Source organism: Balaenoptera borealis (assembly GCF_965194805.1).
Source record: "Balaenoptera borealis genome assembly, chromosome: 13".
Taxonomy (NCBI): domain Eukaryota; kingdom Metazoa; phylum Chordata; class Mammalia; order Artiodactyla; family Balaenopteridae; genus Balaenoptera; species Balaenoptera borealis.
The window spans coordinates 69,152,142-69,167,174 of NC_138870.1; the positions used below are offsets into that span (position 1 = coordinate 69,152,142).

General features: G+C 31.7%; 1 long non-coding RNA gene across 1 annotated transcript in view; it reads left to right on the top strand.

Annotated features, from left to right (window-relative positions):
* Positions 1 to 15,033, top strand: part of LOC309609378 — a 362,595-nt gene that overhangs the window by 130,106 nt on the left and 217,456 nt on the right. The window lies entirely within an intron of this gene.

The window sequence follows — 15,033 nt, forward strand, 5'->3', positions numbered from 1 at the left end:
TTTTAATTTCCTCATGATATATGTATCCTCCCATCTGCTTCCTCTCACTAGAATTATCTACTTCATTACTATAGTCCCAAAGCCTAGGCAGTGGTTGACACATAGTAAGTTCTCAATTAATATTTGTTAAATAAATGAATGAATTCTTTAGGGCTTTATGGCTTGTAGAAATTTAAACAAAATAGTTACATACATAAAAGCAGTATAAATCAGGATTAAAAGCCACATGCCCTACTAAAGGATATCATTTCAGTTAGTTAAAGTTTTACCAATATTTTAGTGAAAAACATCAAGCCAATAGTCATAATATCAAAAGACGTGTGCCTCTGTGGAAAAATCATGAACCTGTAGCAACCCTAGCAGGTTGTTGTATGGGAACATAATGTTTCTCAATGCAATAGTTCACTCTTCTTTGAACAGTTCACCATTTCCTTTAAAGCCAGTTAACACTGAAAACTATGATATAACTGGACAATGCTGTATTTGCCATTTTTGGAAAGCCTTGACAATCAAAATTTAAAATATGCATTTAAAATACACAACCGCAAAGTACTTCACTTCATAAGAAGAAGCTTAGAACTTGGATATTTCCAATATACTTAGCTGTATAATGATTATCTCAAAAGATTCTTATTTATTTACTAAAAGAAAGAAAGCTTTTAAATATAAAAAACGTAATTACAAATGTTTGTAAGAATAGTTAGCAAAAAACCTCAAATAGAATTCTTTCATTCTACAATACTGTTATGTAAAGTTTTTTTTTTTTAACATCTTTATTGGAGTATAATTGCTTTACAATGTTGTGTTAGTTTCTGCTGTATAACAAAGTGAATCAGCTATATGTATACATATATCCCCATATCCCCTCCCTTTTTCATCTCCCTCCCACCCTCCCTATACCACCCCTCTAGGTGGACACAAAGCACTGAGCTGATCTCCCTGTGCTATGCAGCTGCTTCCCACTAGCTATCTGTTTTACATTTGGTAGTGTATATATGTGAATGCTACTCTCTCACTTCGTCCCAGCTTACCCTTCCCCCTCCCCATGTCCTCAAGTCCATTCTCTGCGTCTGCGTCTTTATTCCTGTCCTGCCCCTAGGTTCTTTATTCCTGTCCTGCCCCTAGGTTCTTCAGAACCATTTGTGGTTTTTTTTTATTCCATATATATGTGTTAGCATACGGTACTTGTTTTCCTGTTTGTGACTTACTTCACTCTGTATGACAGACTCTAGGTCCATCCACCTCACTACAAATACATGACTTCCGTTTCTTTTTATGGCTGAGTAATATTCCATTGTATATATGTGCCACATCTTCTTTATCCATTCATCCGTCGAGGGACATTTAGGTTGCTTCCATGTCCTGGCTATTGGAAATAGTGCTGCAGTGAACACTGGTACATGACTCTTTTTGAATTATGGTTTTCTCAGGGTATATGCCCAGTAGTGGGACTGCTGGGTCGTATGGTAGTTCTATTTTTAGTTTTTTGAGGAACCTCCATAGTTATCCATAGTGGCTGTATCAATTTACATTCCCACCAACAGTGCAAGAGGGTTCCCTTTAATAACACAATGTTAAATTATACTTGCCACAATAATATTTTAAGCTGTAGTTTCAAGTATGGAAATTTTTAGTGTTCAAAATATTGAATTATGTTATTTCTTTTTCAATATTGTCATTTGCCCATTAAATAAAATGGATTTTTAAAGTGAATCATTTTAGTTTTTAAATTTTTTTGTGTGCTTCTAATTACTCACTTGAAATTGGATTTGGTCACTATTTGAAAAAAAATTTTAGTAATGGCAAGGAACATTTTACTTTCTGTTAATGCTCCATCTTGAACTGTATTCAACTTGAATTACAGTCAAAGCAAATTGCAAATTGCATAAATGTTTTATTCATAGTAAATAATTGTGTCCTTTTATCTGGGGAACAAAAAGCACACACAACAAAATAGTTTCTTATTTGCAGACTGATAAAATAAAGTAGAACGTGTTATTATTAATGTGATCATTTATTTTATTGTTCAAACTGGGACAGTTTTGAGTGAGTAAGGGGACCTAAAATTAAATCACATAATTTAAAATATTTATTTATTGACTTTAAAAATTATTTTATTATTTGTGGTGGACATATAAAATAGTTATAATCATAACTATAATCATATGACCTTATGACTAAAATATACTAAAACATACACTAAAATATTCATAAAGCACTTTTTTCCAATAGCCCAGATTGGAAATTACCAAAATGTCTATCAAAATTAGAATGTGTAAGTAAATTTGGTATGTTCACATAATGGAAATCTACAGAATAATGAGAATGAGTTAACCAGAACTATAAATATTAGGGAATATGGAAACATTATTATCAATATTTTGAGATAAGAAGCCAAATAAAGAAGACTACATAGTGTATGAGTCCATTTATATAAAATTTGAAACTGGCAAAACAGATCTATAGCTTAATAGCAAGTAGAGAGGGGCATAAAGAGGGCTTATGTGTTCTTGGTAGTGTTCTGTTTCTTGATTTCATCATTGGGTTCAATTAGTGAAACTCTTTGGAGATGTACACATATTATTTGTGAACTTGTACACATATGCTTCAATTAATAGTTTTTTTAAATCACTGATATACTCCATATGCAAAATTATTCTTGGTAAGCATGCATAAACTTTACTGAGATCTATAAACGTATCTTATTCTAATGTCATGTCTTCTATCTTTCTGAGGAATAAATTGTCTCTCTTTTTTTCGTAAAGTGGTCTGCAAATTATCTTCAAAATTGCATTTATGGTTGGTACATTTGAAATGGTTGACGTGTTTAATTAAACCTCTTCTAGAGACCGTAATCTTCTTTGAGGAAATAATCTCCCGATAGGTACTGAGGTAAAGGAAACTCAGAGAAGATTCTGGTAAATGGAGGATACTCTCACTTCTATTTTTTTATACTGAAATAGATAATTATTTCAACCCACATATTTTCAAATGTACTTGTCTTTTTTGCCTTAACTCAGAGAAACTTTTTCTTACAGTTTACAGCAAACTAAACAATAAATTAACTCTATATTTACTTTTCTAAATGTCACAAAATTTAGATGCTGCAAAATCATTAGGCTTCTCGAGTTAATTCAGTTTTGGCATAGAATGTAAGTTTATTCAATTAAGTATACAAATTCCTTCAAAGAGTCTTAAGACAAATCAATATATGATAATAATTACCCTATTTCAAAACTATATCTCATATACCATTTATGTTTCTATCATCTAATCTGTTTACTTCCTCCCTTGCTTTTGTAGGAAACAAACGAATTCCTGTTTGCAAGTGTCATTTTCAGTAATTGTAACTTACCAAGAATTCTAAAAGCTGTAGACTGTTATTGCATTATTTATTGGTTTTAGGCTTCCAAATGATTTTGGCCAAATGCAACCAATTTAGAACACAAATTCATAAAATAAACTCAATATTATTCTAAGGCACTTAATTTACAAGGTAGTTTCATCAAAGGCTCAACATTTTAAAAATCTGGTTGCTGATAGGCAGTGAAGAAAGAAAGCACATAATGCTATGCTGTAGTATCAGTATTTATTATCAGCTTCACTGTAAAATAGTTTAATTAGGTAACAGTGTATAATACAAAAATACTTGTGAACATGGACAATTTTATTTTGATTGGTAGAATATCACAGCTTGTTTCTACACAATTATAAATTTGTGTGTGCACCACAATCAAAATCAAACCACATTACTCCTCTGAGGGTTCTGAATTTGATAAGAAAACAGGTTTTCCATGACATTGTGCTCCATCAAAATTTGTGTTTGAATTTTCACTACAAAACCACAAATTTTATGTTCAATGTTGAATTTTTAAACTGAATTTACAGTAGTATTCATAACAATGTCAGGTATTTCACTTTGTACAAAATGAACTTCCCAATGCTTTACTTTGAATTCATGAAATGAAAGCAGTAGATTAATTCAACAACTGATTTTCTCTCTGAAGCATCAGATAACACTGATGAAAAAGTCATCGTTGATATGAAACAATTATCCTTTACTTGTTCCCAAAGTTCTGCTAACGGAGCAACACATTAAAAGTGGCTGTCTTACCTTTTGTACATGTAAAAGAAATTTGGGGAAAAATGTGAAATTAATTTAGAAGAATAGTTATTTGCTCTAAATAAAAGTCATGGTTCGAGAGAAATCCATAAACACATTTTCTACAGCTACGTGAGTTAATTATTCATCTGTGGGGCACCATCTTCTTAAAATGAAGACTTACATTTGAAGTAGATGCTGATGCCTCTTAAGCAGATTTTATGACTTTTTACTTTCATGGGCCATTGATATCATCATGAGGCCCATGGCAGATGTTAAATGTAAGCAAACAAAATTTCAAAATGTTAACAAACATAAAATAAATGCATATTTTAATGCTATGTATTTATATCAAATCATAAATGGCAAAACTGTAGAAACAAGAACATTCAGAATCTCTATGCTCTCTAAACCATGGGGCTCAGGCTCTTTTTCTTGCTCACATTTTGTACAGCTAACCTATAATTTCCCACTGATAATGCTAACTGTTCTCACACAGCTTCACGTTATCTTACAGGCTGTGAATGGGCCATGACACAGCTGATGGTCACATCAGTGCCTAGCAGAGGCCCAGAAGGTCTTGCTCTTCATGCTGCCCATGAAGAGAGTTGTTTGTTCACTTGTGCCTGGAAAACACAGTGGAAAAGAGATAGATTGATACTGGTTGTTTTTCCATTTTGTGTGCACTTTGAAGTGAAAACTCTGTGCACTGCACATGTATTTCAGATACTACTAGAAAATATGATGGTAAAAAATGGGCAGAGTGGAGTTAACCAATTGCATATCAGTTTATTTTAATGCACTACTGGTAATAGTTAAAAAGCGAAAACTCTGGGGCATACGCTAAACCAGATGAGATTCTAGGTCAATAGTCATAAACCAAGAAGAAAAGTTTTGCTGACTGTGATCATGAAAGAATTCTTAGAAGAGGTGGCACTGAATTTGGGATTTAAAAGATGAAGAAGTGTTTAACAGGCAGAAATGGGAGTGAAGATACTTGAGGCAGAGAGAATGGCTGTAGCAAAAATTCACGACCTATTTTACTGTCAATAAGTAAGGCAATTTTCTTGTTCTTTGTAGCAGTAACACAAAAGCTCAAGATATAGTCAAATCCCCTTAGAAACACTAATGCTTTTCATACCAATAAAATCTTCAGTACATTTTCTTGATACATCCCAATTGTGGATCATACCACTGATGGTAAAAGATGATTTCATTTATGTGAACACAGTGTTAAAAAAATTAAATCAAATACTGAGACAAATATTCTCTTCAATCTTTCTAATTATTTCAAAAGGAAAATCTCACTTTATTGCTTATTTGTCTTTATTTAACACCTTTCTAGATTTGATAATATATGTTTTTCAAGTAATAATTATCTGGAAAAAGTTTGCATACTTGTTAAAATAAAAATTTAATAAATTTTATTTTAATTAATTAATTAATTAAACTGTTTTATTTTTATTATTAATTTTTATATTTTATTTGTAAAAATTGATGCTTTTTTATTTAAAGGCATGATATAAAGTTTTCCTTTAAAATAAATTTCTTTAAGTGAAAAAAGAAAACTTGATTTAAATATAGTATTTAGTAAATAATAAATGCAGTTTGCAAAATGGTAAAAATTTCAAAGGTCAAAGTGCCTAAATTTGGGGAAATAGTAATGTAATAGAAATGTAATAGTAATAGAAATAGTTCAAGATTTGAAAGCAATCTATAAAGAAAATTCTAAATTCACCAACATAGTGACCAGGCATTTCAATGTGTCAAAATAAAGACCACTTAAATTTGTCTTTTACAGAGACATTGCTTTTCCAGATGTCCTATATAAAATCCAACATTCATTTAATTCCAAGATTTATCTCTATCTTTCAACATGTAGTCAACCTGGAAAATTTTAGAGTGGTTCATATAATTTTTCTTGAATATTTCCCATGAATTCTACAATTGTGATATGGTCATGTCTGGAATCTGACCTCTCCCTTCCAAAAGAACATATTCTACAGAAATTGGTGGGGAAATGTTATATAAAATATTTTTAAAGATTATTCAGTAAGTTAACAATTATGCCTGGCCATCAGAGTACTTTTAACTATAGTGTGTTTTTATTACTACCTGCATAATAAATTTGGTTCATTTGGGTTGGAAAAATGTTTCTATTGTTTCTGAAAAAATTGGACATAAATGTATGGCTTTTATTCATTTAGTCAGACCTTGATGCATTTAAAAATAAGCTTAAGCATTGTATAGCAACCATTCCTTTATTTGCCATACAATATTAACAGCTTATTTAGAAAGGACCTTTTCAAATGATACCAAAAGAAAAAAAGAAGTTTAGTTATTGTTTATGTCACATGCATCGTTTCCTTGGTTAGATCAGAGATTGTGCTAATAGTTTAACTTTACATTGTAATTTATTTCTGAAAATTTGCCAAGATGCTGAACTCAGCCATTACTTCCATTCCTTTCTTACATCAGTTCCTACATCATGCCCTATGTTTCTAAATTAGGTTAAACATTAACTTGTAATCTGGCATTCAGATAAGATTTACTGAACATTAATTATGAGTTGAAGTGATCTCAGAGCCTCAAAAATATTAGAGTGTTACAAAAACAGAAAGAAGCAGAGTCTCTGCTATTAAGTATAAATGCTAGTTAGGGAAATGAAAGGCAGCACATTCTCAGTGAAATTCCCAGATATACCACTTATTAGCTGTGTAATCTTGAGCAAGTTTCTCAACAATTCTATGACTCAGTTTCCTCATCAGTAAAACGTGGATCACATTAACACATATTAGGCAGGTAGGTTAGCTGTTCAACTCTCTCCCCTTCTATGTTAGTCAGGTTTTGCTGGGCAAGATTTGCCCATCTATAGACTCCATTTCTCAGCTATCATTGTAGCCAGGTGTGGCCATGTTACTAGTTCTTACTGAAGGAATCTGAACAGAAGTAATGTTTGTCTCTTCTGGACCAAGATTATTAAGAAGAGAGTGTTTTTCCTTCATGCTTTCTTTCTGATTCCACCAGCTGATGGCAGGTGAATGTGGGCGTACCTCTGCCCATCTACCAGGAATAATCCCCTTTGACTATTTAACTGAACCATTGGGATGAGCCATTTGTTAAAGTAGATTACCCTACTCTGATACAACTGACCTAAGGTTGTTGTGAGGAACGATTTAACATATAGCGTCACCCGTGATGAAAGCTCAATAAATATTATCAGTAGTGCTTTTACTGTGAAATATTTCTGGATATTTGCTTAGTTGCCTTATCAATTAGTTCTTTCTATAAGATAGATGAAAAAATGTCAATCAACTCTAACTTGAGAGAATTAAACAACAAACCCAACTTTTTAAGCCCATGTTACCAGTATGCCATTTGATCCAAAAAGTATTTCATATTATCCAAAGAAAACAAGTTATTCTGTCAGTAGTGAATCTCCAGGGTTTTGCACAATAAATGCCTGCTCTTTTATGTTTATTATTATAATTATTTGATAAATGAACAAATGCATGATCCAAATTGATAATCATCTCCAAAACTAGCATGTAGTAATTCTATAGATTGGTCTCAGATAATGCACTAAAGATGACTGGATAGGGGGTTCACAATTGTTTTTCAGCCTTCATGTATGTAGAAGAGAGTCAATATCTAAAATAATCCAATGGTTAATTTGACAAAGCGGTAACACTACATTTTTCCTCGTTGCTCTTTCAATGGAGTCTAATCAAATCTTCAGTAATTCATTTCACAATCAACAATCTATCAATTTTGCTGGATGTATTGTGTTGGCCAAAAAGTTCGTTCGGGATTTTCCATATGATGTTTGTATTGGCTAACGCAATACAAATCCAACCTCACGTAGAAGTTACTATTTGACAGCTTATATCAGACATGCTTGGCTGTCATTTTCTTAGTCACTTTCAGAATATCTGTCATCAGTTTCTTGTTTTTCACAGTAGCATCCTTTTATGATAAGCCATCATCCTCCAGCTCCTTACAATCATATAGGATTTCTGTCATCCACAAACCAGATAATTTTCCACTGGTTCAGAGTATTTCACAACCAATTAATTGGCAAATGATCTCTACTTTTTGTTTTATTCTACAGGAAGTATTATAAATCCAAGCCACTGATAGTGATTGTAAATTCAAATTAAGGATCTATTTTTGCACTGTAATGAACAATTTAAGTGCACCATATTTGCCACTTTGATACTTTTTATAAATTAAAAAAATAAAATTAAAACATTTCCCACAAATACAATAGTCTGAGCAAGGAAGACAATAGTCTGAGGAAATGTGGACTAAAAATCAGCATTGAATATTCTTTGTCCTGAGATAAAATTTGGGAGTAGAAGAACCAACTGTTCTCTATCAATGATCAAGATGGTTTTACCTGTAGATTTCCCAAAAAGATCTGCTTACAGAAGAATATATTTAGAACTGGATAACAATGTAAACTAAGGACCAATGAATATAAAAAGACAAATATAAGTCAGCAATTTTTCCAAAATCCACTTGTAATTAATTTATAAATGAAGAAGAATTATAAATACCTTGGTAACTTAGCATTCTGAAATAAATAATGAACTTTCACACAGACATATTCAAGAGTGAAGATCTCCTGACCAATTATGTTTCTACTACTAGAGATGTTTCCTGAGAAATTTATGTAAACTGATTTATATTTATTATGATTGAATTCTCCATGCATAAATTGAATGACAAAATTGTGTTTCCCTTAAAGAAAAACAAGAGTTATATTTCTTAAATTTTGCTTCTTGAAGATTCTAAAAGAGGAATCCCCAAATCCTTTTTTATCATAAAATACAGGACCTGAACACACGAATAGTACAGCCCTCTGGTGTTGGCCGTGAATGTAATAAATGTACTTTCATTTCAGTTGTGAGTCTATTCCATCTGATAGTGATTTACCTAAGGTAAATAAATGAATGATGTTCTAAAACAAGAGGCCTAGAAGAGCTATATTAACTAATGCACTATATCTCTATTCAAACAGATTACCTCAGTCTTCCAGTTCTTACACGATCCAAAATCCAATTCCTTCCCCACATGAAAAAAATTGTATTACTGTATTCCTAACCAAATAATGTCCATATGTTATATTTTTTCAAAGTCTTTTGTTCAGCATAACCTGTTCCTACTGAAGTCAAATGCCAGGAAAATCTACCTACAAGGGAAGCAATCATTTTAAAGGACTGCAGGTGATCTGGGTGGTTATTTGGCTTCCATTTACATAGAAAAATCAGGTGAAAAATTGAACACAACTAAATAGGAAAAGATATCTGTGAAGGGCCAGTGCTTCTGGATCCACTAAATGCTGTCATTCTGCCTAACTGGGCAGCTTTTGCTTGTCCATCCTTTCCATCGGAACTAGATAATAATGGCTAACACTTATTCATATGCGTCATATGCCAGGTACTTTTCTAAGCACATTACATGCACTAAATTCCTTAATCCATACAGTAACCTATAAAAGTAGAGACTATTGTTATCCTTCCTCACCATTTGACAAATAATGCTACCAAAGCTAAATATTACCCATAGTTATAGTTAGTATATAATTTGCCATCCTTTTTGAGACACTTTGAGAATAAAAGTATAAATAATAAAGATAAGACAGCAAACATAAACTGGGACTATCCCAGGCACACCAAAACATATGGTCATCCCACCCATATTTCATAATGCATTTTAAAAAATAGAAGTTATGCTACATGTTAATCGTTGTTTTTCTAGAACTTAAATATCTACAATTCCAAATTTTTATTTCACTAGTTCTAAATATTTGGGACTGACTGTATGGTATCTACTAAGCAGCAATGTTGAGAAACAGTTTTCAGCTATGTTTCTGCAAATAAGCAGAAAAACAACTTGGCAGAGGAGTTAGGAAAAATACAGAGAATTTTACGTTCCCTTTAGATATATAGAAATTTCAAACTTTTAAGCAAAATTGCTTAAGTCATTTCTTTAAAAGGGGTAATTGAAAAACAAATTAGGGTATTGTATGTAAACCTAAATCCATCTGCAAAGGTTAATTGTTCATCTCAGAAATGTCAACATGAAACAATACTAAAAGACATCATCCATTCCTTTAACACATTTGTTCAGGACACACATGGAAGCTAATATTTTAGACTTAGTCTAAATACTGCACTATACATAGTCTCAATTATTTAGAGAAATTGATTTAACTGACATTTATTGACTACCTACTGTGTGCCAAGCAGATAGGAATGGTGAGAAGAAAACAGTCAAATTCTACTTAAGGGTGTGTGGGGTGGGGGGAGAGAGAAAATGACTAATAATGTAAATAATCATATAGTCACAATGTATCAGGTATTAATAATTGCTATAAAAATACACTATTGAAATAGTGACTGGAGGGTAGCAGGGTACTTTTGATTGGGTTATTAAGGAATTCTTTTCTCAGGGGTAAACATTTGAGCTGAGATTTTTATTCTAGGAAGGAATCAATCATGATAAGGTTGGGAGAAGCATACAATGCAAAGGAAAGAGCAGATTCAAAGTTCTGAGATAGGAAAAAATTTGGGAGGTGAAGAGGATGAAGAAGCCAGTGGGTTAGAGCTCAGGCACAGCAGGAAAGAGGGTATCAGGTGAGGCTGGGAAGTCAGTCCTGGCCAGAGCACCAGTCTTCTGGACCCTGATACTTGCTGTGGGTTTAATCAAAGTGCAATAAAATGCCTTTAGAGTTTTAATCAGTGGTACCATGAATTGTTATTCCTTTTAGACAGCTCACTCTGGCTGCAGTGCAGAGTACAGATAGATTATAGGAAGGCAAAACGGAAACAGTGATACCAACTAAGAGGTCTTCCAAACAGTGGTTTAGGTTTGGGAGGGGGCTTTGGAAGTGAGAAAAGGTGGATTGATTTGGAATGTATTTCAGAATTAGAACAAGCTAGATTTACTGGTAGACTTTCTGGTAAAGAAATTACAGCTCCTTTTTTTCCTGACATAATTTTTGCTTAATTAATGAGATTAGTTTTTGCTGCTTTATTTTGTTTTGTTTTTCACTTGTCACAGGATTCAGAGTTAGTTAATGGATTTTGGGTGCTCAGTGAACTATCTAAAATTGTATGCAAAATAATCGAGTGCATTTATTAGTATATGCAATTTTGAAAGGAAGTCAGTTAATTACTTTTGTTGGGTAATCAGAGGTCCATGGCCCAGAGCAAGAGAGGAACTAGTGAGCTTATTTCCCTAAATATTTCACATATGCTTTTCCATTACCTATCTCCTTGTTTTCATCTCTTGCTACTCCTGTCTGGTAATTTACATTATAATAATACCAAGCTACCTCTTCTATGATATTTTTTTCTATAATATCTCTGCTCAGGCTGTATTCTCTTCCTCTTAGCATTTTTGGTTTATCAAACATTCCTCATCCTTCAAAATTTGGCTAAGATATAAACTCCTCCACAATGTGTTTTCTAAACTCTAAACTCAACTAACTTTTTTCCCTAAATGTGCCTCAGACTTTTTTTTTTTTGAATGTAAGTTTTATTGTGTGTGTGTACCACAGGTTCAATATATATGAATTATGTCAAATTGATTACATTGTTTTTCAAAATAAAGAATTTTTGATATTTTACATCAGCTTCATAATATAAATGCAGAAAAACTATATTATTTTTTTCTAAAGTTCAGAAATAGCCATTTTGCTCATTCGGTATACTATAAACTACCTCGGACTTATTGAAAGGACATTCTATGTTTAAATCTTTTAAATTTTTATCCCCTGTGTGGAGCATAATGCCTGATGTGAAAGACAATAAAGGAATGTAGGTATTATTTTTATTTACAGAGTTCCCAAAGACTAAAATCTTCTTTTATATTCTTTACTGTTCATATATGAAATAATATATGTTGTACTGTTCTTGTCTAGTCGTTCTACTTTTAACTCATATGGAGGCCCTGTATTTCTTCTTAATGTTTTCAATTTATAAATTTTTATACCTAAATACAGGCAGAGAAACTGTGCTTTTTATTTGTGGTTGTTTTGAGGCTTTAAAAATTAATTCTCAGACAATTTTGATATATTTCCTCTTTGGGCTGCCACCATAGTTTCTCAATATAACTTTCCAATGTAGACAATGTAAATAATCACAAATTTATTTAATATCATTTGTATTATAATATGTATTTTAAAATTATAAAAGTATTGTAACCATATTACAAAATATGGAAAGAGGCAAGAAAAAAGTCACTCAGAATGCTACCAATTTAATACAACTACTGTGACGTGATGTTGTATCTCAAGCTAGGATTTCTTTTATCTTTTTACATACTTACAATTTCTACTCTCTTTTTCACTTAAAACTCCAAGGATTTTCCTTTTTGCTACAAATTCTTCATAATGTTTATTTTTAATAGTATGTAATATTCTTATATAAACTATTATTTATGTAAGAGTCCCTTATTAGAGTATATTTATGTATTTATTTTTATATCAGGGTTATTTCATTAGATAAGATCCACAGTACAGATATTACTGGATCAAAGATTATTAACATAAAGATTCCTTTTAATACATATTACCTAATATATTTCTAATACAGTTGTATAATTACATCACCATCAGTGAAGGATAAAACTACTTTTATATCACATTCTCCAGTATAAATATTATTTATTATATTATGCTTAATGAGTACAACAATAAATGCTTTTTCATTTTGCCTTACTTTGCATTAGTTTGATAATGACCAAGGTTGAATTTTTTAAAATAAATATTTATGTATTAATTATATTTCCTCTTTTGTTTGCCTACTTCTATTTTAGTTATAATTTATTTTTTCTCATTAATTTGTAAGAATTATTTATAAAACAAGCAATTATTTCTGCTATATTTGCAATTTTGTTTTAAAACTAGTTAACATTTATTGAACACTAATTGAACTAGTCTGTGTCATAACCACTGTGCCTAGGGGTTTACATACACTAGCTCATTAAATTTGCAAAGCTAATTATGAGATAGGTGCTATTGTTAGTAAGGAAAAACAGAATCTAGATTAAAACAGACTCCAGAACTCTTACTATTGACACTTGCCTAGAAAAATCTAACCTGTTACATTTGACATATTGCTTTTGGGCTGTCTTTGAACACACTTAAGGCTTTGACTATGTAAGTTTATATTGTTCTTAATTTGTATTTTAGTTCCTGATTAGAAGAGGGTAAATACTAATTCCTAGTTATTTTCTGCTTAGTGAAATACATAGAAAAGATATGTGTTCCAGTGTTAGCTCTTTGAAATCAAAAGTCTAAAAAGTATTGGAAGTATGTGTACAGAAGTTGGATACTTCCAGTGCATCATCTCAGCTACATAGTCTGCAACATGAATAGTGCTCACTAGAGTTGGGGGTGTACAACACCACAATCGTACATTGTAACCCTGAATTGCTATAGCTTGGTATCTAACTACTAACTTATAAGATCAAATAAAATAAATATTTTAACTTGTCTACTGGGTACTTCTAGCTCTGTCTTCTGGAATACTGGGCTCTTAAATGTTCACGGTACTAGATTGTGGCTACTATGCTATGTGCCAATATAAAGAGTTGTTTTGTTTCTCTTGAAAACATTTCTTAAACCAAATATGTGATCTATATATTAATTCCTCAGCGTAAATAGTGGTTTAATAATGAGCACATAGGAAGTCAGCATCACAGGGGTAAAAAATTCTCAGGGTCTGAATCAGAAAGACTGTAGAAATTCATGTTCTGTCATTTACTATGTGACCTTGGGCAAGTGAATAAATTTGTTTCCTTACATTTAAAATAGGGATCATAATAGCATCAACCTTCTTTCAGGTGTATTTTGGTGATTAAATGTGATATTTACTGTACCAGAAAAGCAAGTTAAAGTGTTTAATAATGTTAGCTATTTATATAAAGTAAGGTCAGAAATGAGTATTAATCTCAAAACAGTGCCTTTAAGTAATATCTGGCGACTGTCAATATAGAGCTTTTTGAGTTTTATTCTTGGACCTCTGTATTAAGGCCCTCTGAGGTTGCCTTCACTTCACTGGATAGGCAACCCAATAAATTAGGCCACTGTAAAAAATACACACTTGACCTGGCTGTCAGTGAACTACAGTTTTTTTTCAGTTGGGAGAATGTTTTTTCCCCTCCCAATAACTGTTTTTCAGTTAAATCAAAATTGAAAACATAATTATTTCAGTTTATTTTCCAGATTGCTGAAAGTGATGACTTCATTTATTATTAAGAGCGGCAGCTGGTAACATCTCAGAGCATGCAAATCAGTTAACCCACTATGATTTGGTTTTCTTCTCTCTTTTCCAGTGGGCTACAGCTTTCTTATTGATCCAAAATGTAGTTATGTTTAATATAAGAAATAATCAGCAAGTTGTTTATCAATATCAAACAGATTATACACTGTGAAGATATAGAGAGTTTTGAGCTGATAGAGTAAGAGCTCCTAGTATATTATAATAACTCGGGTATCCTATATTTAATTTAAACATGAGAAAATACTTCTTTAATATGATAAATGATTTTAATGCTGCTTTGCTGACCACTGTCATCTGAATTAATTATATTATAATAATGGTCAATGCTAATTTTGGCTAACATCTCTAGGAAAAAAAAAATGAACAAACCCACCTTATTTTGGGGCATTGACTCCATGTGAAATGTTAAGAGTATTTTTTTAAATATTAAAATATAAACGCACTTTAATTTAACTAATACTTTAAAATAAAGATGGAAATTTTTGCATAAAATTAACATACTTAATAAAATTATAAACCATTTCTTCATTAGAAATTTTTACTAAGTCTTTAGTATGGCATTTATATTTTTATCACTAGAGACAATTTTTCATGTTCATTTTATCTAGTCCTTTTACAGTGTAAAGAACCAGGAAA